Below are 27,812 nucleotides of genomic sequence, written 5' to 3' on the forward strand. Positions count from 1 at the left end.
TGAAATCTTCTGTCTTTGACCGAAAGTAACTTTCCTTGTAAATACAAAAACAAGTTGGAAGAAAAGAATTAATTTGGTATGCAAAGGAGCGGATGGTTCTTGTTTTTGGAAATTTAGCCTGGCCACCTGAACTTGGAAAACATGTGACCACGTTCCCACAGTATGGCTTGTTTACCTAAACAGAGAAGCATTCTGTAGTTTTCCTTAGCTCTGAACATGAGTTCTGAGCCTAATAAAAAGGGGAGTTTCTTTCAGTGAAATCGGGAGCTCATATGTGAGAAACGTACATACTGCGCAGAGGACTTGTTCCTGGTCTAAAAAGCTCCTGGCTTTCGCTGTAACGGGCCCCCCAGCTGATGTAAAGAGCCTGGATGATTTAAGGACCATAGTAACATAGTAACATAGTAGATGACGGCAGAAAAAGACCTGCATGGTCCATCCAGTCTGCCTAAGACAAACTCATATGTGTATACCTTACCTTGAATTTGTACCTGTCCTTTTCAGGGCACAGACCATATAAGTCTGCCCAGCAGTATTTCCCGCCTCCCAACCACCAGTCCCGCCTCCCATCATCGGCTCTGGTACAGACCGTATAAGTCTGCCCTCCCCTATCCTAGCCTCCCAACCACCAACCCCTCTTCCCTCCACCTGCTCCGCCACCCAATTTCAGCTAAGCTTCTGAGGATCTATTCCTTATGCACAGGATTCCTTTATGCATATCCCACGCATGTTTGAACTCCGTTACCGTTTTCATCTCCACCACCTCCCGCGGGAGGGCATTCCAAGCGTCCACCACCCTCTCCGTGAAAAAATACTTCCTGACATCTTTCCTGAGTCTGCCCCCCTTCAATCTCATTTCATGTCCTCTCGTTCTACCGCCTTCCCATCTCTGGAAAAGATTTGTTTGCGGATTAATACCTTTCAAATATTTGAACGTCTGTATCATATCACCCCTGTTCCTCCGTTCCTCCAGGGTATACATGTTCAGGTCAGCAAGTCTCTCTTCATATGTCTTGGAACGCAAATCCCATACCATCCTCGTAGCTTTTCTTTGCACCGCTTCCATTTTTTTAACATCCTTCGCAAGATACGGCCTTCAAAACTGAACACAATACTCCAGGTGGGGCCTCACCAATGTCTTATACAGGGGCATTAAAACCCCCTTTCTTCTGCTGGTCACTCCTCTCTCTATACAGCCTAGCAATCTTCTGGCTACGGCCACCGCCTTGTCGCACTGTTTCGTCACCTTCAGGTCCTCAGATACTATCACCACAAGATCCCTCTTCCTGTCCATGCCTATCAGACTCTCCCCGCCTAACACATACATCTCCCTTGGATTTCTACTCCCTAAGTGCATCACTTTGCATTTCTTCGCAGTGAATTTTAATTGCCATACGTTAGACCATTCTTCTAGCTTCTTCAGATCTTTTTTCATGTTTTCCACTCCCTCCGGGGTGTCCACTCTGTTGGAAATCTTGGTGTCATCCGCAAAAAGGCAAACTTTACCTTGTAACCCTTCGGCAATGTCACTCAAAAATATATTGAACAGAATCGGCCCCAGCACCGATCCCTGAGGCACTCCACTACTCACCTTTCCCTCCGAGCGAACTCCATTCACCACCACCCTCTGGCGTCTGCCCGTCAACCAGTTCCTAATCCAGTTTACCACTTCGGGTCCTATCTTCAGCCCGTCTAGTTTATTTAAGAGCCTCCTGTGGGGAACCGTGTCAAAAGCCTTGCTGAAATCTAAGTAGATTACGTCCATAGCATGTCCTTGATTTAATTCTCCTGTCACCCAGTCAAAGAATTCAATGAGATTCGTTTGGCACGATTTCCCTTTGGTGAAACCATGTTGTCTCGGATCTTGCAACTTATTGGCTTCCAGGAAATTCACTATCCTTTCCTTCAGCATGGCTTTAATGTTGTATATATATATTGTATTATTGCTTCCTTTCCTGGTCTAAGAACTCTTAGCATTGCTTAGATGTAGAGACCAGTGATGTAATGATTGTTTATATAGCTAATCATTGTGTTTATATAGCTAATCATTGTATATACCTTAATCATTGTAGAATTTAGCACCTCTAATAAAGGTTTCATTTATCTAATGCGAATCCAAAAGAATCTACGGTAATTATTGAGTAGTCTGTGTCAGTGAGACAGGCTGTAAATCCATAGCAGTACAAGGTCATAAGGCTATTATTTTGCAATTCGACTTATGAAGCACCTTTGGCTTAGTGGAGCATCAGTTATTGCTGAGTATCTTGGATGGTTTTGGAACTGGTGGAAATGTAGTCTTGGTTTACAGATTTTCTTACTTCAAGAGCATATAATGTAAGATTTAAAAGGACCCTTTCTGAGTCTTGGTGTGCCAGTTGTGCGGTTTCACAGGGTTCCCCTTTATTTCCAACCTTTTTTTAATATATTGGTGTTTTCATTGGGATTGGTGTAAACTGCTCTTTTGAAGGTTTTTAGTTATGCTGATGATACCATAATTTTGTTACAAGTAGTTCAAACTGTTGAGGATACAGCAGTTAGGATTAGGGACTGTATTTCTCTTCTTGAAAAGGGGATCGATATCCACTCTTTAATGTTAACTAAGGATAAAATGAAATGTATTTATCTAGGCCAAATAGATAATATTTGGAATGATAACATGCTGAAGTTGAGTGGACAACACTTTTCTTTTAAAAACAAATATAAAGATCTTAGGGGTTATCTTATCCAGTACTCTTTCTTTAGATTCATAGGTGAACTCAATTATCAAGAAATCCTTTCTTTTACTGAAAAAGCTTAGAATAATTCATAATCTTCTTGACACACAATTGTTTTATAAGTACATAAGTATTGCCATACTGGGAAAGACCAAAGGTCCATCGAGCCCAGCATCCTGTTTCCAACAGTGGCCAATCCAGGTCACAAATACCCGGCAAGATCCCCAAAATGTACAAAACATTTTATACTGCTTATCCCAGAAATAGTGGATTTTCCCCAAGTCCATTTAATAATGGTCTATGGACTTTTCCTTTAGGAAGCCGTCCAAACCTTTTTTAAACTACACTAAGTTAACTGCCTTTACCATATTCTCTGGCAACGAATTCCACAGTTTCATTACACATTGAGTGAAGAAAAATTTTCTCCGATTCGTTTTAAATTTACTACATTGTAGCTTCATCGCATGCCCCCTAGTCCTAGTATTTTTGGAAAGTGTGAACAGACGCTTCACATCTACCCGTTCAACTCCACTCATTATTTTATAGACCTCTATCATATCTCCCCTCAGCCGCCATTTCTCCAAGCTGAAGAGCCCTAGCCACTTTAGCCTTTCCTCATAGGGAAGTCATCCCATCCCCTTTATCATTTATGTCACCCTTCTCTGCACCTTTTCTAATTCCACTATATCTTTTTTGAGATGCTGCGACCAGAATTGAACACAATATTTGAGGTGCGCTCACACCATGGAGCGATACAAAGGCATTATAACATCCTCATTTTTGTTTTCCATTCCTTTCCTAATAATAGCTAACATTCTATTTGCTTTCTTAGCCACAGCAGCACACTGAGCAGAAGGTTTCAACATATCATCAACGACGACACCTAGATTCCTTTCTTGGTCCGTGACTCCTAACGTGGAACCTTGCATGACGTAGCTATAATTTGTGTTCCTCTTTCCCACACGTATCACTTTGCACTTGCTCACATTAAACGTCATCTGCCATTTAGATGCCCATTCTCCCAGTCTCGTAAGGTCCTCTTGTAATTTTTCACAATCCTCCCATGATTTAACGACTTTGAATAACTTTGTGTCATCAGCAAATTGAATTACCTCACTAGTTACTCCCATCTCTAGATCATTTATAAATATGTTAAAAAGCAGCAGTCCCAGCACAGAACCCTGGGGAACCCCACTAACTACCCTTCTCCATTGACAATACTGTCCATTTAACCCTACTCTCCGTTTTCTATCTTTTAACCAGTTTTTAATCCACAATAGAACACTACCTCCTATCCCATGACTCTCCAATTTCCTCTGGAGTCTTTCATGAGGTACTTTGTCAAACGCCTTCTGAAAATCCAGATACACAATATCCACATGTTTGTTCACCCCTTCAAAGAAATGTAGTAGATTGGTGAGGCAAGATTTCCCTTCACTAAATCCATGTTGACTATCCAGCTCATTTTCAAAAGTGATCGTCGGCCATCTTCCGACACAAATCAGGAGATGGCCGGAAATCTCCTGAACCTGGCCAAATCAGTATAATCAAAAGCTGATTTTGGCTGGGTTCAACTGCTTTCCATCGCGGAGCCGGCGAAACATCAAGGGGGCGTGTCAGTAGGGTAGTAAAGGCATGGCGGTGGCGGGACGGTGGAGTGCTCACGAGATGGCCAGCTTTGCCTGATAATGGAAAAAAAAGCCAGGCTTGATGAGCATTTCGCCGGCTTTACTTGGTCCATTTTTTTTATGACCAAGCTTCAAAAAGGAGCACCAACTGACCAAATGACCACCAGAGGGAATCGGGGATCACCTCCACTTACTCCCGCAGTGGTCACCAACCCCCTCCCACCCAAACCCCCCCCCCAAAAAAAAACCTTTTTTGTTAGCCTGTATGCCAGCCTCAAATGTCATACCCAGCTCCCTGATGAAAGTCCCTGGAGCAGTTTTTAGTGGTTGAAGTGCACTTCAGACAGGTGGACCCAGGTCCATCCCCCCTACCTGATACACTTGTGGTGGTAAATGGGAGCCCTCCAAAACCCACCCAAAAACCCACTGTACCCACATGTAGGTGCCCCCCTTCACCCCTTAGGGCGATGGTAATGGTGTAGATTTGTGGGGAGTGGGTTTTGGGGGGCTAAACAACCAAGGGAAGGGAGCTATGCACCTGGGAGCTTTTTTTTTTTTTTAATTTTTAGAAGTGACCCTAGTGTGCTCGGGTGGTGTCCTGGCATGTGAGGGGGGCCAGTGCACTACAAATGCTGGCTCCTCCCATGACCAAATGCCTTGGATTTGGCCGGGTTTGAGATCGCCGGCATTATTTTCCATTATGGCCGAAAACCGATGCCGGCCATCTCAAACCCAGCGAACTCTGACATTTGGCTGGGCCCAACCATATTAGCGAAGAAAAAGATGTCCGGCCATCTTTTTCTAAAATACGGTTGGCTCCGCCCACTTACGGCGCCGGCCCCGAAGATGGCCGGCCAGCTATTTGGCCGGCGCCGTTCGATTATGCCCCTCTTTGTCTCATTAATCCATGCTTTTGAATATGCTCTGTAATTTTGTTCTTAATAATAGTCTCTACCATTTTGCCCGGCACCGACGTCAGACTCACCGGTCTATAATTTCCCGTATCTCCTTTTTTAAAAATCGGCATTATATTGGCCACCCTCCAATCTTCTGGTACCACGCTTGATTTTAAGGATAAAATACATATTTCTAACAATTGCTCTGGAAGCTCATTTTTCAGTTCTATCAGTACTCTCGGAGAAATACCATCCGGCCCAGGAGATTTGATACTCTTCAGTTTCTAGAACCGCCCCATTACATCCTCCAGGTTTACAGAGAATTTATTAAGTTTCTCCGACTCGTCAGCTTCGAATACCATTTCTGGCACCGGTATCCCACCCAAATCTTCCTCGGTGAAGACCAAAGCAAAGAATTAATTTAATCTCTCCGCTACGGCTTTGTATTCCCTGATTGCCCCTTTTACTCCTCGGTCATCTAGCGGTCCAACTGATTCTTTTGCCAGATTCCTGCTTTTAATATACCTAAAAAAAATTTTTACTATGTGTTTTTGCCTCCAATGCAATCTTTTTTCCGAAGTCCCTCTTAGCTTTCCTTTTCAGCGCTTTGCATTTGACTTATTTATTTTATTTTGTTGCATTTGTATCCCACGTTTTCCCACCTCTTTGCAGGCTCAATGTGGCTTACAATACATCATGAGTAACAGAAATACATGAAAAAGTATACATATAGTGATAACTGAAGGATTTTGGGTAGCATGATAATGATAAAACATGATAGTATATTAACAAACAAACATATTAAGAAGTATTTAAGAAATATATAAGAGTTGTATAAGAAAGTATACATTTAGTAGTAGTTACAGGATCTTGGGTATCATGATAGTGAAAAAAACATGGTAGCATTTTGGCAAGTAGATATAGTAGAGGCAGTTTTGGATGTGCGTATAGGAGTTTATATTTGTTGATCATTGTTATATGCTTTGTTAAAGAGATGAGTCTTCAGTAGAACTCGGAAGTTAGCTAATTCATAGATCGTTTTTAATTTGCACGGCAGCGCATTCCAGAATTGTGTGCTCAGGTAGGAAAAGGTTGACGCATGCGTTAGTTTGTATTTGAGACCTTTGCAATTTGGGAAATGAAGATTGAGGAATGTGCGAGATGATTTTTTAGCATTCCTGGGTGGTAGGTCTATCAGGTCTGACATGTAGGTTGGTGCGTCTCCATGAATAATTTTATGAACTAGGATGCATACTTTGAATGTAATACTTTCTTTAAGTAGAAGCCAGTGCATCTTTTTTCGTAGGGGTTTAGCAGTTTCGTATTTTGTTTTACCGAATATAAGTCTGGCTGTAGTGTTCTGAGCTGTCTGAAGTTTCTTGATTATTTGTTCTTTGCAACCAGCGTAGAGTGCATTGCAATAATCTAGGTGGCTGAGTACCATTGATTGTACCAGGTTGCGAAAGACGGTTCTTGGGAAAAAAAGGTCTTACTCTTCAATTTCCACATTGAGTGGAACATCTTCTTGGTTGTGTTTTTCGCGTGACTCTCAAGTGTTAGGTGTCGATCAATGGTAACTCCAAGAATTTTTAGGGTGTCCGAGATTGGAAGATTCAGTTTTGGTGTGTCAATGGTGGTGAATTTGTTCATGTTGTGTTGTGAGGTGAGTATTAGGCATTAGGTTTTTTCTGTGTTGAGTTTCAGCTTGAACGCGTCCGCCCATATGTGCATGATATGTAGGCTTTGGTTGATGTCGTCGGAAATTTCCTTTAGATCATGCTTAAATGGAATGTAGATCATTACGTCATCTGCGTATATGTATGGGTTCAGGTTCTGGTTTGATAGTAGTTTCGCGAAGGGTATCATCATTAAGTTGAATAGAGTCGGTGAGAGGGGGATCCCTGTGGAACTCCACATTCAGGTGTCCATGGAGATGATGTAGTCGAATTAGATGTCAATTGATATGATCATGTGGTTAGAAACCCCTTGAACCAGTTGAGAACATTTCCTCCAATTCCGAAATACTCGAGGATATGTAATAGTATCCCATGATCAACCATATCGAAGGTGCTAGACATATCAAATTGTAGCAGTAGTATATTCTTGCCAGTTGCAATTGTTTGTTTAAATTTATTCATGAGAGTAACTAGTACTGTTTCTGTGCTATGGTTGGACCGAAATCCTGACTGGGAATCGTGTAGTATTGAGAATTTGTTTAAATAATTTGTGAGTTGTTTGGTTACCATCCCTTCCGTCAGTTTGGTTATTAGGGGTATGGATGCTACTGGCCTGTAGTTAGTTAGTTCACTGGCGCTCTTCTTTGCATCTTTGGGTATTGGAGTAAGTAGAATGTTTCCTTTTTCCTTCGTGAAGAGTCTGATTTGTAGCATATAGTTTACGTGGTTCATGAGGTCTATTATAAATTGATGAGGGGCAGATGTTATGAGGTTGTTTGGGCACATATCTAATTTGCAGTGAGATTTGGCAAATCTTTTGAGCGTTTGGGAGATAAGATCCTCTGATAGTATCTCGAAATTGGTCCAGGTTCTGTCTGCTGGGTGTACACCTGGTTCTGGATCTAGACAGTCGAGGAGTGTGGCATAGTTTGTATTGCTGTCTGGTATTTTAAGTCGTAGTTGTACGATTTTCTCTTTGAAGTATTTCGTGAGCTTGTCTGCTCCTGGTGTGTCTTTGTTGTTGGTTGTGATTGGTGTGGTATCTAGTAATTTATTCACGAGTTGGAAGAGTTTGTGTGTGTCTTTGTAATTCGGTCTGATATCTTTTTTATAGAATAATATTTTGGTTTGCCTTATGTTATACTTATATTTTCTTTGAAGTTGTTTCCAGGCGTTAAGTGTTGGGTCGTCTTTCTTTTTATTCCACGCACGTTCTAATCTACTAACTTGTGTTTTGAGTTTTTTCAGTTCTTCGGTGAACCATGGTGTTGGTTTCTTCCTGTGTGATGTTCCTGGTTTAAATTGGGGCAATGTTGTCTAGTATTGTTCTACATTTATCGTCCCATTCTTGTAAGAATTGGATTGTGTCTGCTCTTGTTGTCCATCCGTTTTAGTAGATCTGTTGCCAGAATATTATCGGGTCTATTTTTCCTCTCGTGGTGTAGGTTTTTCGTTCTTGTTTGTTAATTGTGTCTTTCGTTCGCCATTGGAGGGAGATGTATGCTTTATAGTGGTCTGACCATGGTGCAGGTGTCCATCTTGTGTCTGTTAGTAGAAGATTTGAGTCTGGATCGAATTTGTGTGTGATAATGTCTAGTGTGTGTCCTTTTATGTGTGTTGGTTGTGTATTTGGTTTTTGAAGATCCCATAGTTGTAGGAACTCTTTGCATTCTTGTGTGCTTGTTAAGGTAAGATCTTCAAGGTGCAAGTTGATGTCTCCTATTATGATAAGGTTTGCGGTGGAAACACAAGTGTTCGAGATGAAGTCCATAAAGTGTGTTTGGGCATCTTGCTAGTTGCCTGGTGGTCTGTAGAGTGAGATTGTGTTGAGGTGATCTTGCAGATTTGGGTGGCTGATTCTTACCGAGGCAATTTCAAGTTGTGGTAGGATGGATTCAGCTGTGGTTGTGATGGTGAAGTCAGATTTGTAAATTATGGCTATTCCATATACATTCCTTATACCGTTTCTTATTATTTTCAGTCGGTTCCTTCTTCCATTTTCTGAAGGATTTTCTTTTATCTCTAATAGCTTCCTTCACCTCACTGTTTAAGCATGCCAGCTGTCGTTTGGTCTTCCGTCAGGATGGTGTTTTTGAACAGCATCCACGCCTGATGTAAATTTTTGACACTTGCAGTTGCTCCTCTAAGTTTTCTTTTCACCGTTCTCATTTTATCATAGTCTCCTTTTTTAAAGTTAAACGCTAACGTATTTGATTTCCTATGTATACTTACTTCAAAGCTAATATCAAATCCAATCATATTATGATCACTGTTATCAGCACCATTACCTCCCGCACCAGATCATTCGCTCCACTAAGGACTAGGTCTAGAATTTTTCCTTCTCTTGTCGGTTCCTGTATCAGCTGCTCCATAAAGCTGTCCTTGATTTCATCAAGGAATTTTACCTCCCTAGCGTGTCCCGATGTTACATTTACCCAGTCAATATTGGGGTAATTGAAATCACCCATTATTATTGTGTTGCCCAGTTTGTTTGCATCCCTAATTTCCTTTAGCATTTCTGCATCCGTCTCTTCATGCTAGCCAGGCAGACGGTAGTACACTCCTATCATTATCCTTTTCCCCTTTACACATGGAATTTCAATCCACAGTGATTCCAAGAAGTGTTTTGTTTCCTGCAAAATTTTCAATCTATTTGATTCAAGGCTCTCGTTAATATACAATGCTACCCCTCCACCAATTCGATCCACCCTATCACTGCAATATAATTTGTACCCCGGTATAACAGTGTCCCACTGGTTATCTGCCTTCCACCAGGTCTCAGAGATGCCTATTATATCTAATTTTTCATTTAGAGCAATATCTTCTAACTCTCCCATCTTATTTCTTAGGCTCCTGGCATTCGCATATAGACATTTCAAACTGTGTTTGTTGCCTTTATTTACATCATGCTTAGTACTTGACAGTACTAATTTGCAATCTTTTGTCTGATTTTTATTTTTATTTAGGGACACCTGATCTACTATGGTCTCTTTTGCAACCTCACTATCAGGATACCCTATCTTCCCTGTTTTGGTGATATCTTTGAAAGATACCTTATCCCAAACCATTCGCTTTTGAGCGACTGTCGGCCTTCCCCCCATTTCTAGTTTAAAAGCTGCTCTATCTCCTTTTTAAATGCTGATGCCAGAAGCCTGGTCCCACCCTGATTAAGGTGGAGCCCATCCTTTCGGAATAGGTTCCTCCTTCCCCAGAATGTTGCCCAGTTCCTAACAAATCTAAAACCCTCCTCTCTGCACCATCGTCTCATCCATGCATTGAGACTCCATAGCTCTGCCTGTCACTTGGCCCTATGCGTGGAACGGGTAGCATTTTAGAAAATGCTACCCTAAAGGGTCTGGATTTGAGCTTTCTACCTAAGAGCCTAAATTTGGCTTCCAGAACCTCTCTCCCACATTTTCCTATGTCATTGGTACCCACATGTACCAAGACAGCCGACTCCTCCCCAGCACTATCTAAAATCCTATCTAGGTGATGCATGAGGTTCGCCACCTTCGCACCAGGCAGGCAAGTCACCAGGTGATCCTCACGTCCACCAGCCACCCAGCTATCTATATGCCTAATGATCGAATCACCAACTACAACAGCTGTCCTAACCTTTCCCTCCCGGGCAGCACTTGGAGACATATCCTCGGTGCGAGAGGATAGTACATCCCCTGGTGGGCAGGTCCTGGCTACAGGAGTACTTCCTACTTCACCAGGGTGATGCTCTCCTTCTAGGAGACCTCCCTCCTCCAAGGTAGCACAGGGGCTACCAGACTGGAGGGGGGACTTCTCTATAACATCCCTGTAGGTCTCCTATATGTACCTCTCTGTCTCCCTCAGCTCCACCAAGTCTGCTACTCTAGCCTCAAGAGAATGCACACGTTCCCTGAGAGCTAGGAGCTCTTTGCATCGGGCACACACATATGACATCTCACCAACTGGGAGATAATCATACATGTGACACTCAATGCAAAAGACTGGATAGCACCCCTCTCGCTGCTGGACTGCTGACTCCATCTTAGTGTTTTTGAGTTTTTCAATAATTTAAAACTTGCTACAGTATTAATGATATTAGCCTAATATAAAAGTGTATTTTAGGTTATGTGGAGGGGCATAATTGAACGTGAACACCTATCTCCATGGGCGTCTATGTCCGAAAACGGGTAAGTGAAGAGGCGGGACAGACCGTATTTTCGAAAAAATGGACGTTTTTCAGCTGGGCGTTTGTTTTTTTTAGCGATAATGGAAACTAAAAATGCCCAGCTCAAAAACGTCCCAATCTGAGCCATTTGGTCGTGGGAGGGGCCACGATTCGTAGTACACTCGCCCCCCTGACATGCCAGGACACCAACTGGGCACCCTAGAAGTCAGTGCGGTGGACTTCAGACAACGCTCCCACATGCATAGCTCCCTTACCACGGGTGCTGAGCACCCAACCCCTCCCCCAAAACCCTCTACCCACAAATGTACAACACTACCATAGCTCTTAAGGGTGAAGGGGGCACCTACATGTGGGTACAGTGGGTTTTGGAGACCTCCCATTTACCAGCACAAGTGTTACTGGTAGGGGGAATAGGCCTGGGTCCACCTGGCTGAAGTGCATTGCGGTACCCACTAAAAGTGCTCCAGAGACCTGCATACATGCATGCCTCTAGGACCTGCTGCTGCTATATAACATTGGCACAGCAGTTGACACCTGAAGACTAATCTCTCCAAAAACGTCCTTTATTGGAATAAGCATGCTTACTCACAGTTAACTGCAGATCAGAGGTTGTGCCCCACTGGCAAAGAGTCTCCCTGGTACTGAGATTAGCAGTAGGTCAGAGCTGGCAGAATGCTGTACAATGCCCTCATTCAAGGTAAGAACTAAGTTCTGTAACGTGGCTAACTCGTGAAAGGGATCTAAACCTGGCTTACAAAAATGGCCACTACCTCATGGACTACCGGAAACAAAACAGGACACACTCTGACCCAGCAGAGGGAAAAGCACCATGGGAGTAGAGCCTACCAACTACCAACATCGTGAGCATTTGCCACAAGCTAGTGGAATCACAGAGCCCAATACCCTACACCTACCACAATACATTGCTGATGTGACTCTGCAGTGCGCATAACAGAAAAGGTGTCACACTCACCCGAGAGCCACATCAGAACCAGGGAAAGGCTGTCACAGGATAGAACACATTCTGCTGTCATGGAGGTGGGTATGGCATTTGAGGCTGGCATACAGGCTGGAAAAAAAAGTTTTTTTGGTGGGAGGGGGTTAGTGACCACTGGGGGAGTCCGGGGAGGTCATCCCCGATTCCCTCCAGTGGTCATCTGGTCAGTTGGGGCACTTTTTTGGGACTTTTTTGTGAAAAAAAAGGGTCCACAAAAAGTGACCCAAAATCGCGGTAAAAACGCCTTTTTTCGATTATCAGCTAAAGACGCCCATCTCTCCTCGGCCGATAACCATGCCTCAGTTCCACCTTCACTACGCCTCCGACACGCCCCCATCAACTTACCCGTTTCTGTGACGGATTGCAGTTGGAAACGTCCAAAATTTGCTTTTGATTATACCAATTTGGGCGCCCACGGGAGAAAGACGCCCATCTCCCAATTTGGGTCGCAATATAGGTGTTTTTCTCTTTCGATTATAAGCAGGATAGTATATTGTATGATTTAGTTAGTGTTTCCTTCTTAAATGATAATGAAATGTATTTAAAACTCTGTAACAGCACTCCTCGCTTGTTACCCTAATTACAATAACTGATTATTAATGAAGAGTTGTCCTAGGGGTGGGAAGACTAAACTAGATCCTGCAGTGCCTGTTAGATTCTATCTGTTAATGCTGTGGTACAAAGTTTTTAAAAATAAGTGGAAAAGACTATGGAGATTAGTTGATAAAATTTGCTTTTTTTATTTTTATTTTGCCTAACACTAACCTACATTTCCTACTTTAAACCCCAATCTTTAAGTTCCCAAAGCATAAAGCAAAATAACGTTCACTTACCAGAGAAATGTTCTCTTCTCTCGGAACTTCTCAGAAAGAAAGTTCAGTATGACCTTTCCTCTTTATATAGTTTTGAATGTACGGAGCCTCTTTTAATCAGGCTCTCTGAAGCTGACTCAGCAATCTATGCAAGTAGTATTCTACTTCCCCACACCTTAATTAACACTTAATTGAGGTCGCTGGATGAGCTATGTCTCCAGCAGCCAAGGAACAGAAAATAACAGAGAAATGTTCTCTTCTCTTGGAACTTCTCAAAAAGAAAGTTCAGTGGGACCTTTCCTCTTTGTTCAGAGTTTACTTCTATCAATTTTAGTCTATTTTAATAGTATTTATGCAGGTTGTCAAAAAAAACCTTGTTGAGAAAATCCAATCAAAAATACAGCTGCTCACCTGATATTTTCAGTTTGTAAAACAGATATGGTTTCTCCTCCAATGCGGTCCCTCCACTGGTTACCAATTAAGGCTTATGTTCAATTTATGGTTTGCACATTGGTATTTAAGGTGCTATATGGGTCAACTCTAGTCAAGTTATCAAATTGGGTCCAGGTTGCTAGTAGAAGTAGAGGCATTTGTGACACTTTACATCTTCATTTTCCTAATCCATTTAAACTGAAATATAAGTCCATTTTTTTCTGCTAGTTTACTATCCAGCTTATTTTCAAAGGAGATCGCCGGCCATCTTCTGACACAAATCGGTATAATCGACAGCCGATTTTGGCTGGTGCCAACTGCTTTCTGTTGTGGAGCTGGCCAAACTTCAAGAGGGTAGGTAGTGACAGGTAGGGTAGCGAAGGAGGGACGGGGGCGTGGTACGAGATGGCCGGCTTCGCCCGATAATGGAAAAAAAAAGCCGGCCTTGACGAGCATTTCGCCGGCTTCACTTGGTCCCATTTTTCAGGACCAAGCTTCAAAAAGGTGCCCCAACTGACCAAATGACCACCGGAGGAAATCGGGGATGAACTCCCCTTACTCCCCCAGTGGTCACTAACCCTCTCCCACCCAAAAAAAAAAAAAAGAAAAATATTTTTTTGCCAGCCTCTATGCCAGCCTGAAATGTCATACCCAGCTCCCTGACAGCAGTATGCAGGCCCATGGAGCAGTTTTTTGTGGGTGCAGTGCACTTTAGGCAGGTGGACCCAGGCCCAAACCCCCCCCCCCCCACCACCTGTTATACTTGTGCTTGTCTGACATTGCTGTCTGGATGTCTCAACGCCACCTGAAATTAAATATGACCAAAACCGAGCTTCTCATTTCCCCCCCCAAACCCACCTCCCCGCTCCCCCCGTTTTCTGTTTCTGTTGATGGCTCTCTCATTCTCCCTGTCTCCTCAGCTCGAAACCTTGGGGTCATCTTTGACTCTTCTCTCTCCTTCTCTGCTCATATCCAGCAGATTGCCAAGACCTGTCGTTTCTTTCTTTACAACATCCGTAAAATCCGCCCCTTTCTTTCCGAGCACTCTACCAAAACCCTCATCCACACCCTTGTCACCTCTCGTTTAGACTACTGCAATCTGCTTCTTGCTGGCCTCCCACTTAGTCACCTCTCCCCTCTCCAGTCGGTTCAAAACTCTGCTGCCCGTCTCATCTTCCGCCAGGGTCGCTTTACTCATACTACCCCTCTCCTCAAGACCCTTCCCTGGCTCCATATCCGTTTTCGCATCCTGTTCAAACTTCTTCTACTAACCTATAAATGTACTCACTCTGCTGCTCCCCAGTATCTCTCCACACTCGTCCTTCCATACACCCCTTCCCGTGCACTCTGCTCCATGGATAAATCCTTCTTATCTGTTCCCTTCTCCACTACTGCCAACTCCAGACTTCGCGCCTTCTGTCTCGCTGCACCCTACGCCTGGAATAAATTTCCTGAGCCCCTACGTCTTGCCCCATCCTTGGCCACCTTTAAATCTAGACTGAAAGCCCACCTCTTTAACATTGCTTTTGACTCGTAACCACTTGTAACCACTCGCCTCCACCTACCCTCCGCTCTTCCTTCCCGTTCACATTAATTGATTTGATTTGCTTACTTTATTTTTTTTTTTTGTCTATTAGATTGTAAGCTCTTTGAGCAGGGACTGTCTTTCTTCTATGTTTATGCAGCGCTGCGTATGCCTTGTAGCGCTATAGAAATGCTAAATAGTAGTAGTAGTAATAGTAGTGGTAAATGGGAGTCCTCCAACCCCCCCCCCCCCAAATCCACTGTACCTACATGTAGGTGCCTCCCCTTCACCCATAAGGGCTACAGTAATGGTGTAGAGTTGTGGGTAGTGGGTTTGGGGTGGTTTGGGGGCCTCAGCACACAAGGAAAGGGAGGTATGCACCTGGGAGTAATTTTTGAACTCCACTGCAGTACCCCCTAGGGTGCCCGGTTGGTGTCCTGGCATGTCAGGGGGACCAGTGCACTACAAATGCTGGCCCCTCCCATGAGCAAATGCCTTGGATTTGGCCTGGTTTGAGATGGCCGGCATCGGTTTCCATTATCGGTGAAAACCGATGCCGGCCATCTCAAACCCGGCCATCTCTGACATTTGGCCGGCCCAAACCGTATTAGCGAAACAAATGATGGCCGGCCATCTATTTGGATGGCGCCGTTCGATTTGGAATGTTTTAATTAACTGAGAGAATGAAGGAGGAGTATATGCCTTATCTAAAAAGTAGCTGGAAGGGCAAAGAAAGGAATCATTATATTTTCTTTCTTCTCTTGTTATTTGTTAACCAGAACTATAGCACCTGGTGATTGTGAATTAACAGTATTCCTGGCTATTTAAGGTTATATTGAATCAGTATAGACAGACTGTGGACTGAGTTTTCCTTATGTTCAGTGGTCTCCCTGCATGTAGGATTGATTTACAAATAAAGATCTTTATATGATTGAACCCAGAGTTCTGCGAGTTTCTTCGGTAAGAGGTTATCAATAGATAATGTTATCAATAGATAATGTTTCAATGTTATAATTAATCTAAACGCTTCATCTAAAAGCTTAATCGCTAATTTGATTCATAGCGTGTCTGAAAGACTCTCTTTAAATGACTGCTCTACCCAGAACTTACGCTTATGCATGCTGAAAGACTCCTTTTAAATGTCATAACTACGCTAAATGCTTCATCTAAATGCTTCAATTGCTAATAGGCTGCATAGCTTGTCTAAAGAACTTTCTTTAAATGACTAAATGCGTTATATACATTAGATGATTGCATGCCGAAAGACTCTCTTCTAATGCTCTAAAGATCTCATCTAATTGCTTTAACAGTGTATAGGCCTATAACACGCTCAAACAACTCCCAGTACATGCTACAAATATCACCAACACCAACCAACACCTCCACAAATACTACTGATACCACCAACACTACCCACACTCCCCCGAACACCATCCACATAAACCCAACATGAACACTAATAAATTACTGATAATAATCTATCTCATTCCTATAATCCACTACGCATGGACCACCCCTAACTTCTACAGCAATCCAACCACAACACACCAACTATACATACAACCTACCAACAACTCACCTAACCAAAAAAACAATAACCAACCAAAAGGCAACGTCTCCACCTACGAACACCACCAACAGAAAGAGAAGAAAACCAACAACAACAAATCCAACTACCGAGGAAACAGACAATTAATAAAAATAAACACATCTAACCTCCCCACAGAACCATACCGCTCAATCCGAATAGGATACATCAATGCAAGATCAGCAGTAAGCAATTCCATAGACATACTAGACTGGACTACCACAGAGAAACTAGACCTTCTATTCATCACGGAAACATGGTTTCACGGCCCCACAGACCCCGCCATCAAAAACACATGCCCGCCAGACTACAAAATCACCCACTGGACAAGAAACGGAAAAAGAGGTGGCGGAATAGCCATAATTTACAAATCCAAGTTCACCATCACAACTACTGGTGAATCCACCTCACCACAACTCGAAATCGCCTCGACAAGAATCAATCATCCGAACCTACAAGGACACCTCAATACAATTTTATTCTACAGACCACCAGGAAAATGGAAAGACTCCCAAACGCAACTCATGGACTTCATCTCGAACACATGTGTCTCGGCCTCCAATATCTTCATTATAGGAGACATCAACCTACATCTTGAAGACGACACTTCAAAAAACACACTAGAATGTAAAGAATTCCTAAAATTATGGGACTTACATGCTCCAAACACCCAACCAACACACGAAAAAGGACACACACTAGACATCATCACACACAGATTCGACCAAGACTCAACTATCCTACTCACAGACACAAGATGGATACCCACACCATGGACAGACCACTATAAAGCACATGTCTCCCTCCTCTGGCGAAAAACACACAGAAACGCAGTCAACAAAAACGAACGAACAACATACACTACGAGAGGAAAGATAGACCCTACATCATTCTGGCAACAGGTCTACCAAAACGAATGGCCAGTAAACACTAACACCGTACAATTCCTCCTAGAATGGGATAACATATGTGAAACAACATTAGACACAATAGCCCCATTCCAAACTAGAACATCGCACAGAAAAAAATCTAATCCATGGTTCACCGAAGAGCTGAAAGAACTCAAAACGCAAGTCAGAAAACTAGAACGCGCATGGACCAAAAAGAAAGATGAACACACACTGAATGCATGGAAATCACTTCGGAGGAAATACAAATACACCATAAAACAGACTAAAAGAATACACTATAAAACTATGATCGGACCAAACTACAAAGACACGCACAAACTCTTCCACCTTGTAAATAAGCTGCTAGACACTACACCTGTTACAAACAATAACAATGAAATACCGGGGGTCGACGACCTCGCGAACTACTTCAAGGAGAAAATCACACAACTACGACTTAGAATACCTACCAGCCCTACCGAATACACCATATTCCTGAACTGTCTAGACCCTGAAGACGGAATACACCCAGCAGACAGGATCTGGACCGAATTCGAAGTACTGTCAGAAGACCTTATCTTTAAAACGCTTAAAAGATTCGCCAAATCCCAATGCAAACTAGACATCTGCCCAAGCAAACTCATGAAATCAGCTCCTCATCAATTCATATTAGACTTAACAAACCACCTGAATTTCATGCTACAAAACGGACTTTTCCCAAAGGAAAAAGGAAAAATCCTACTCACCCCAATACCCAAAGACACAAAGAAAAACGCTAGTGAAATAACTAACTACAGACCAGTTGCATCCATACTACTAATAACCAAAATAACAGAAGGAGTGGTAACTAAACAACTCACAAGTTATCTCGACAAGTTCTCAATACTGCATGACGCCCAATCAAGATTCCGTTCGAATCACAGCACAGAGACAGTACTAACTACCCTACTGACCAAATTTAAGCAACGGATCGCAACAGGCTCCAACATACTCCTCCTACAATTTGACATGTCAAGTGCCTTTGACATGGTTGACCACGGAATCCTATTACACATTCTTGAATATTTCGGCATCGGAGGCAATGTCCTAAATTGGTTCAAGGGGTTCTTAACCTCACGCTCATACCAAGTCACATCAAATTCAACCACATCTGCTGCATGGACACCTGAGTGCGGAGTACCGCAGGGATCTCCCCTCTCACCAACAATTTTCAACCTACTGATGACCCCACTAGCAAAACTTCTATCAAACCATAACCTCAGCCCTTATATATATGCCGATGATGTAACGATATATATTCCTTTTAAACAAAACATCAACGAAATCTCCAACGAAATCAACCAAAGTCTACACATCATGAACACCTGGGCAGACGCATTCCGACTGAAATTGAACGCAGAAAAAACTCAATGCCTCATATTAACCTCCTAATACAACACAACAAAATTTACTGCTATCAACACACCTAAACTAAACTTGCCAATTTCAGAAAATTTAAAAATCCTGGGAGTAACAATCGACCGCTACCTTACACTTGAGACTCACGTGAACAACACAACAAAAAAGATGTTCTTCTCCATGTGGAAGCTGAAAAGAATAAAACCATTCTTTCCAAGATCTGTCTTCCGCAACCTGGTACAATCACTCGTATTAAGCCATCTAGATTACTGCAACTCATTATACGCAGGCTGCAAAGAACAAATAATGAGAAAACTTCAGACAGCCCAAAATACAGCAGCCAGACTCATCTTCGGAAAACCAAAATACGAAAGCGCAGCACCATTGCGCGAGAAACTACACTGGCTCCCACTCAGGGAACGTATCACCTTTAAAATATGCACGTTAGTGCACAAAATCATTCACGGTGAAGCCCCAGCATACATGTCTGACTTAGTAGACCTGCCACCTAGAAACGCCAAAAAATCATCCAGAACTTTCCTCAACCTCCACTTCCCTAAGTGCAAAGGCATAAAGTATAAAGTACTACATGCATCAACCTTCTCCTACAAGAGCACGCAACTCTGGAATGCACTGCCACGCGGCCTGAGAGCGGTCTATGAGTTGACAGACTTCCGCAAACGATTGAAGACCTATCTCTTTGACAAAACATACCACAAGGATCAAAACATATAAATCCCATATACACCATAACAAAGCCTCAAGATATTACCCCATGTACTCCACTTCCCCGTACTCTCCCCCATTCAACAATCTACCCACAGATAAAAAATGTCTACCCCATCGCCCTCTTGCTATTACTCGATCAGCGTAGTAATTCCCCAACGTCATATCCTTAAGCTTCTATGCCCCAAAGGTGATTGATCTGACTCTGTCTTCCTTAACTATTCACAATGTAAACCATAATCGTAATGTAACAAATTTTACTTCCATCATTTACAATGTATTGTAAGCCACACTGAGCCCGCAAATAGGTGGGAAAATGTGGGATACAAATGCAATTAAATAAATAAATAAATAATAAATCAAACAAAATAAAACATGGAAAAGAAAATAAGATGATACCTTTTTTATTGGACATAACTTAATACATTTCTTGATTAGCTTTCGAAGGTTGCCCTTCTTCCTCAGATCGGAAATAAGCAAATGTGCTAGCTGACAGTGTATATAAGTGAAAACATTCAAGCATTACTATGACAGTCTGACAGGGTGGGAGGAGGGGGGTGGGTAGGAAGTATGCATGGGGACATCAAAGCATATCATTGATATTCTAACAGGATGGGTGTGGATAGGTGAGGGGAGGGTGATCAACAGAGACATACAGCTTTATACACCCATCCTGTTAGAATATCAATGATATGCTTTAATGTCCCCATGCATACTTCCTACCCACCCCCCTCCTCCCACCCTGTCAGACTGTCATAGTAATGCTTGAATGTTTTCACTTATATACACTGTCAGCTAGCACATTTGCTTATTTCCGATCTGAGGAAGAAGGGCAACCTTCGAAAGCTAATCAAGAAATGTATTAAGTTATGTCCAATAAAAAAGGTATCATCTTATTTTCTTTTCCATGTTTTATTTTGTTTGATTTCTATTGATAACCTTAAGAGTGGACTAACACGGCTACCACACTCCTCTACTTCGGTAAGAAGAAAATTTCCATAACATTTTGGTCCTTCGAGCTGGAAACCAATACCCTTCCCTGGCTACAGGGTCGAGATTGAAACTGCGCACATGGTCGAAGACCATCCCTACAGAAAGTTCTCCAGTGGTAATACCGAAAAAAGAGGCTGATCTTTCTGTGGCCCGGGAAGGTGATGGTTCCAATCCAAATTGAGACCGGAGACAGCTCACAGGATTCTGGTAAGTCTGTGGGTTTTTGTTGTTCGTTTTTCTCAGTTTTGTTTTATGTGAGATGAATCAGGGATTCATCTAAGACCATATCCTGTGCGAGACGGCTACTGAAATAAGTACATAAGTACATAAGTACATAAGTAGTGCCATACTGGGAAAGACCAAAGGTCCATCTAGCCCAGCATCCTGTCACCGACAGTGGCCAATCCAGGTCAAGGGCACCTGGCACGCTCCCCAAACGTAAAAACATTCCAGACAAGTTATACCTAAAAATGCGGAATTTTTCCAAGTCCATTTAATAGCGGTCTATGGACTTGTCCTTTAGGAATCTATCTAACCCCTTTTTAAACTCCGTCAGGCTAACCGCCCGTACCACGTTCTCCGGCAACGAATTCCAGAGTCTAATTACACGTTGGGTGAAGAAAAATTTTCTCCGATTCGTTTTAAATTTACCACACTGTAGCTTCAACTCATGCCCTCTAGTCCTAGTATTTTTGGATAGCGTGAACAGTCGCTTCACATCCACCCGATCCATTCCACTCATTATTTTATACACTTCTATCATATCTCCCCTCAGCCGTCTCTTCTCCAAGCTAAAAAGCCCTAGCCTTCTCAGCCTCTCTTCATAGGAAAGTCGTCCCATCCCCACTATCATTTTCATCGCCCTTCGCTGTACCTTTTCCAATTCTACTATATCTTTTTTGAGATACGGAGACCAGTACTGAACACAATACTCCAGGTGCGGTCGCACCATGGAGCGATACAACGGCATTATAACATCCGCACACCTGGACTCCATACCCTTCCTAATAACACCCAACATTCTATTCGCTTTCCTAGCCGCAGCAGCACACTGAGCAGAAGGTTTCAGCGTATCATCGACGACGACACCCAGATCCCTTTCTTGATCCGTAACTCCTAACGCGGAACCTTGCAAGACGTAGCTATAATTCGGGTTCCTCTTACCCACATGCATCACTTTGCACTTGTCAACATTGAACTTCATCTGCCACTTTAAAGCTATAATAGGAGTCCAGACCAGGTGCAGGGAGCCCGAGGTTCTGGGAATCTTCCTTCATAGGAGTCTGGACCAGGCTCAGGGAGCCCGAGGTTCTTGGAAATTTTCTTACAGCAGTCTAGACAGAGTTCTGGGAACTCACTGGTGTAATTTGTAAGAAAAAAAAAGGGAAAATTAAGAGCATTTTGTTGATTGAAGTGGAGGAGTGGCCTAGTGGTTAGGGTGGTGGACTTTGGTCCTGGGGAGCTGAGGAACAGGCAGCTCCTTGTGACTCTGGGCAAGTCACTTAACCCTCCATTGCCTGCCGCATTGAGCCTGTCATGAGTGGGAAAGCGCAGGGTACAAATGTAATAAAAATAAAATTGTCCAGACAAATGGGAAATTTGTGTTGTAAATTAGGATTTTGCAATTGTTTATGCTGTTGTTCTAACTGCAATGATAATTATGGCAGAGCATTAACAGGTGATGCTAAATTTATGCTTAAGATGCATCCAGAAAATGTAAAATATTTGAGAAAATGGGAAAAGAGATTTGGATTTGATGGAAAATTAATGGTGAATTCTTGTGATGAATTGCTTAGGAACCCTGAAGCATTTGAAAAGAGTCACAAAAGGAAACAGGGAAAAATGGACTAGAGCAAGCACAAAATTGGTATATGCAAGCATACAAAAGAAATTGTGATATTGGTAAAAAGAAAGAGGCTAGGAGCTCTAAGCTAGATCAGATTAACTTACTAGACAAAGAAGATGATTTGACAGTTTTAAGTAAAAAAGAAGAAACTGCTCCCCCTGTTTTACATATATCCCAGAGCTCCACAGTACCAACCCGTCTCACCTTATATCCTTCCCTGCCATCCCAGGCAATTTCACCTGATCATATTGCTGATCAGGTCTCCTGTCTCCCACCCTATCCAAAAGACAGTGGGTCACTCCCGTGCCCAATTACCTTGCAAAACCAGTCCTCTCACAGCACCAGAAGTGGCCGAACATGGAGAAATGACTGGATGATTACATCTCCTCCCCCTCCCCCCCCCCCCCCCCCCCCCCACACATGAATTTCAAGAAATGTTCCCATTAATTGAAGTCCAAAATCCAAGGGCAGGAGAAGCAAATCAGGCAAATACTATCCAGCTTATTTTCGAAAGAGAAAAACGCCTATAGTGCGACCTAAATCGGGAGATAGAGGTTTGTCTCGCAAAGGCACCCAAATCAGTATAATCGAAAGCCGATTTTGGGCGTTTCCAACTGCACTCCGTCGCAGAAACGAATAAAGTTGACGGGGGCGTGTCGGAGGCGTGGTGGAGGCGGAACTGGGGCGTGGTTATCAGCCGAGGAGAGATGGGCGTCTTTAGCTGATAATCGAAAAAAAAGGTGTTTTTACCGTGATTTTGGGTCACTTTTTTTGGACCCTTTTTTTTCACGAACAAGTCCCAAAAAAGTGCTCCAACTGCCCAGATGGGGACTGGAGGGAATCGGGGATGACCTCCCCGGACTCCCCCAGTGGTCACTAACCCCCTCCCACCAAAAACAACCCACTTTACAAACTTTTTTTCCAGCCTCTATGCCAGCCTCAAATGCCGTACCCACCTCCATGACAACAGAATGTGTTTGATCCTGTCACAGCCTTTCCCTGGGTCAGATGTGGCTCTCGGGTGCAGTACAGGGTCACATCAGCATTGCATTGTGGTGGGTGTAGGGTATTGGGCTCCGTGATTTCATTAGCTTGTGTTACAGTCTCACGATGTTGGTAGTTGGTAGGCTCTTCTCCCATGGTGCTTTTCCCCCTACCTACTGGGTCAGAGTGTGCCCTGTTGTGTTTCCTGTTGTAGTCCATGCGGTAGTGGCCATTTTTGTAAGCCAGTTTTAGTTCCCTATCCTGTGTTAGCCACGTTAGACAACTTAGTTCTTCCCTTGAATGTGGCTGAAAGAGGGCATTGTACAGCATTCTGCCAGCTCTGACCTACTGCTCATCTCAGTACCAGGGAGACTCGTTGCCAGTGGGGCACAACCTCTGATCTGCAGTTAACTGTGAGTAAAGGCGGTTATTCCAATAAAGGACGTTTTTGGAGAGATTAGTCTTCAGGTGTCAACCGGTGTGCCAATGTTATATAGCAGCAACCAGTCCTAGAGGCCTGCGTGTATGCAGGTCCCTGGAGCACTTTTAGTGGGTACCGCAGTGCACTTCAGCCAAATGGCCCCAGGCCCATCCCCCCCTACATGTAACAATTGTGCTGGTAAATGGGAGGCCTCCAAAACTCACTGTACCCACATGTAGGTGCCCCCTTCACCCCTAAGAGCTATGGTAGTGTTGTACATTTGTGAGTAGTGGGTTTTGGGGGAGGGGGGTTGGGAGCTCAGCACCCGTGGTAAGGGAGCTATGCATGTGGGAGCTTTTTCTGAAGTCCACCGCACTGACCTAGGGTGCCCAGTTGGTGTCCTGGCATGTCAGGGAGAGCGAGTGTACTACCAATCCTGGCCCCTCCCATGACCAAATGGCTCGGATTAGGATGTTTTTGAGCTGGGCGTTTTTAGTTTCCATTATCGCTAAAAAACCCAAACGCCCAGCTCAAAAACATCCATTTTTCCAAAAATTTGGTTCGGCCCGCCCCTTCACGGACCCGTTCTCCGAGATAAACGCCATGGAGATAGGCGTTTCCATTCGATTATGACCCTCTATGTTTGTTTTCCGACCATGGTCCCAGAATGACATTAAAAATGCCACTGATGGTATACCACATCCTAAATTAAAAATCACCGATTTTGAACAGCAAATTAGGGGCCTGTACAATAGCTATAGGTTAAATGGCTATGAATTGGAAACAGCACTACGGCAAGTAATGGGACCTAATTGGTGTGTAATTAGCGGGGACTGGAATTCTAATGATGTAAATAATCAGGTTCTTCAGTATGCTGATCCACTGCTGAACCAGAGATTAACTGAATTGATGCAGAGAGCCCAGACAAGGTATCAGGCTACGGCAAACTGGACACTCATAAACCAATGTGTTCAGAAAGATGATGAATATGTGGATCATTACTTCTCAAGACTTAAAGAAGTCTTTGATATACATAGTGGCATTGCAGTTCCCCAAAATGCTGATGCAGATACACCCTATGAACAGCAGCTGAAGAATACCTTCTTGAAAGGCTGCCTTCCTCAAATCAGCAGCTTTATCACCAAACATGTGATAACTAGTAGACTGATACCTATTTTGAAATATGCCAGACATGCTGAGCAGCATTTTAAAAGTAAAAAGAAAGCTAGAAAGGCCCAGAGCCTTATGGTAGATGAGGAAACAGGGGGAATTTATGTGATAAGCAGAGGAGGATTTGAAAAAGGAAAGAATAGAGGGAGAGGGCATGGGAGGGGAAAGTCAGATAGAAGAGACCAAGTGAGTTGTTTTGTGTGCGGCAAAATGGGCCATTGTGCGAGAAGAAATAGATTTTGAGGATGAAATACTTAATTTAGCTGAATTAGATATCTTATTGGGAATGACGTGCTGCCTGAAATAAGATAGGAGGAAAAGAAGTAACTTTCTTAAGCGATTCTGGGACATGTCGAACTGTCATACATCCTGCTGATGTACCTTTTGTAAAACCTCAAAAACCTTTGTGTATGTTAAAAATGCTAGTGGAACCTCACATAGAGAAGCTCTGTCAGAACACATAGAGATATGTGATGAAGAGAGCAGCCATAGGGAAAAATGTCTGCATCCTGCCCATGTAACCTGTTAGGGAGAGACATGATGCAAGCTTTAGGCATCACTGTGGTCCCCACTGAGAAAGGATTAAAAGCATACAGACTGGAAACTTGTTATGCTCAAGAAGCGAATAGTCTAGTCTATTACTTTTATAGCCTTGACCTGCTTCCTAAAGGACCAGTATCTCTCACTCAATCCCTTATGCATTAAAATCAAAATGCTTGTTAGTCCCACAGTAGACCTTATGGATCAGAGGGATTTGCATTGTTCAGGACCTGACCTGAATTATGGGAAAACTCTTTTTCGGATCCAACAGACAAGAATATACATTGGGAAAATGTTCTGGTGTAATGACAGATATGGGGGAGTTAGTGTAACAATGGGAACAGACCTAAACCGTGAGGGAGAGACCACACAGGTGGTGGAGGTGCACTTAATCCCCATGAACAAGATCCAGTGGAAAAGTAGCAAAGGAGTGGGGAAGGAGAGAGACAGACGTATGATTAAAAATAGTTTATTGATAGCATCAAACAAATATATGACTCGGCACAGCTGTGTTTCGGCGCCGTAGCACCTTCTTCAGGAGTCTACAAAATTAAATATAAAAAATCAAATATAAAAACATGAAAGTAAACATAAACCACAAGATAGAAAAATAGTACAAAAAACAATCAGGTACTAGTAAATCAATATGAGATAATGTGCAACAAATAATTAGAAGTAAAGATAAAAACAACAATAGTAATAGTAAATAAAGCATCTAAAGCAGGGTGACTGTATTTAAATCTCAGAGCTCAGGCTGTTAAAAACACTGGCCAAGTCAGAAATCTGATGGCTAGCATGGCTAGAAGCTTGCTGGAGAAGCATGGCCTAGTTTTCTAGCCTGGGCTGAGGCCTACATGATCTAAACTGGAAAAGTTAGGTCAAGAAAGGCTGAGATCAAAATGGAAACTGTCAAAAGTGTCAGTTACAAAATGGATTTCATTTACAAAATGGATTCCCCCCCCCCCCCCCATTTCCACATCTGAGTTAGAAAAAACTTGTTTATCTGAAGATAATGCCAGGTGCAAAGAAAATAGGGAAGTAGCTGTCCAAGAGGCGAGGGAGTCTTTCCTGTGAGCATCCTTGTGGTCAAGCAAGTTTTGGGTAAACAACCTTTAACATTGAAGACAATGGCGAGCCATTGGTTTTAATGTAGTCAGGAGGGTATAAAGGTGCCTTCAAATCTGGGTGGGGCTGGAGCAGTTCCAGTTGTCATCCAGAGATGCTGCCGGTCAGATCTGAAGTCTGATTGATGATCCTGATTGTCTTGTCTTGCATTGGTAAGAATAAAATCTTATATCTTTGAAACCTATCTTCCCTTCTTATCATTTAATACCTAGAGGTTGGGTGAACTTATTAGGATGGAGTGGGGACTAGGAAGTAGTTATCCCTTCACACACACAAACATAGGTAATAGGTATTAACCCACCAGGACATGATGAAGGACAGCCTTCTGAGAGGAGTTTTCTCCGATATATGGGCATCCTTGAGGGGTCCCTCAGGGCCGATATATCGGCAGGAAATTCAATGTATATATATTATTTATTTCTTTATTTAATTATCGTATTTATACCCCACCTTTTCCCACAAAATGCAGGCTCAAAGTGGCTTACAAGTGACTGAAAAGGCTAGTGCCAATCCAGTGAACATACAAATACAATATTAAATAGATAGGAACGATCCAAGATGGCCATCTGACCAGACGTGTGTGCGTGAGCTCCAACGTTTTTCCGTTTCTGGGCTGGCGACACGGAGCGCTCCCCGAGAGTAATGGGGAAGAGGAAAGGCAGAACTGTGGCTCCTACCTCCTCGAGCACAGTTAATGTGCCCACCAAGTCACAACCCACGCTGGAGAGCTATGGAATCCGCCCACCGGGAACGCCGGCTCTTGCTTCTAGAAGCTCCACAACGCCATCTTTGGAGCACAGCACAGAGGGAGCCTCATTGAGCCCCCTTGCCAGTTTGACCCCTCCACAACCTGGGAGAATTAGCAGGACTGAGAGCAGGCCGTATGAGGGAGCGACCAGAGTTGTCGACTTTCCGATGGCTGTGGGAGGACCAGCCCTCGCTTCAATCCCAGGTACTGTAACAACAGAAGAGGGTTATTTACCCCTAGGAATAATCCAGGGAGAGCTTTCTCCCAGATTAGGAAGAGGTCCGTCAAAACCGGAAAAAGTCACTATGGACACTCTCTGGGAGGCCATCCAAGGGGTAAACACGTCTCTACAGCAGATATTTAACTATGCTCAAACTGAAATAAGTCAACTAAAAACTATTAATGCACAGATATCCACTAACGTTGAAAGCCATATTGCCAAACTGGAAACTTGTGACTCTGAGTTAAAATCTTTGCAAGCTACTGTGGTGTCTGTTATTAAAGAAAAAAAAGCCCAGGCATGCAAATTGGACTATAC

The 27,812-nt window shown here is 43.2% G+C and overlaps 1 protein-coding gene and 1 long non-coding RNA gene across 2 annotated transcripts in view; one reads left to right on the plus strand and one right to left on the minus strand.

The window, feature by feature from the left end:
- The window catches only part of LOC115476807 (IgGFc-binding protein-like), a 388,452-nt gene that overhangs the window by 282,083 nt on the left and 78,557 nt on the right, over positions 1–27,812 (minus strand). The window lies entirely within an intron of this gene.
- Positions 15,779–20,505, plus strand: LOC115476486. Its single transcript, XR_003943185.1, has 3 exons — positions 15,779–15,812; positions 18,162–18,163; positions 20,437–20,505. It is a non-coding gene; the product is annotated as an uncharacterized LOC115476486 (long non-coding RNA).

This window comes from Microcaecilia unicolor, chromosome 8, assembly GCF_901765095.1.
Source record: "Microcaecilia unicolor chromosome 8, aMicUni1.1, whole genome shotgun sequence".
Lineage (NCBI taxonomy): Eukaryota > Metazoa > Chordata > Amphibia > Gymnophiona > Siphonopidae > Microcaecilia > Microcaecilia unicolor.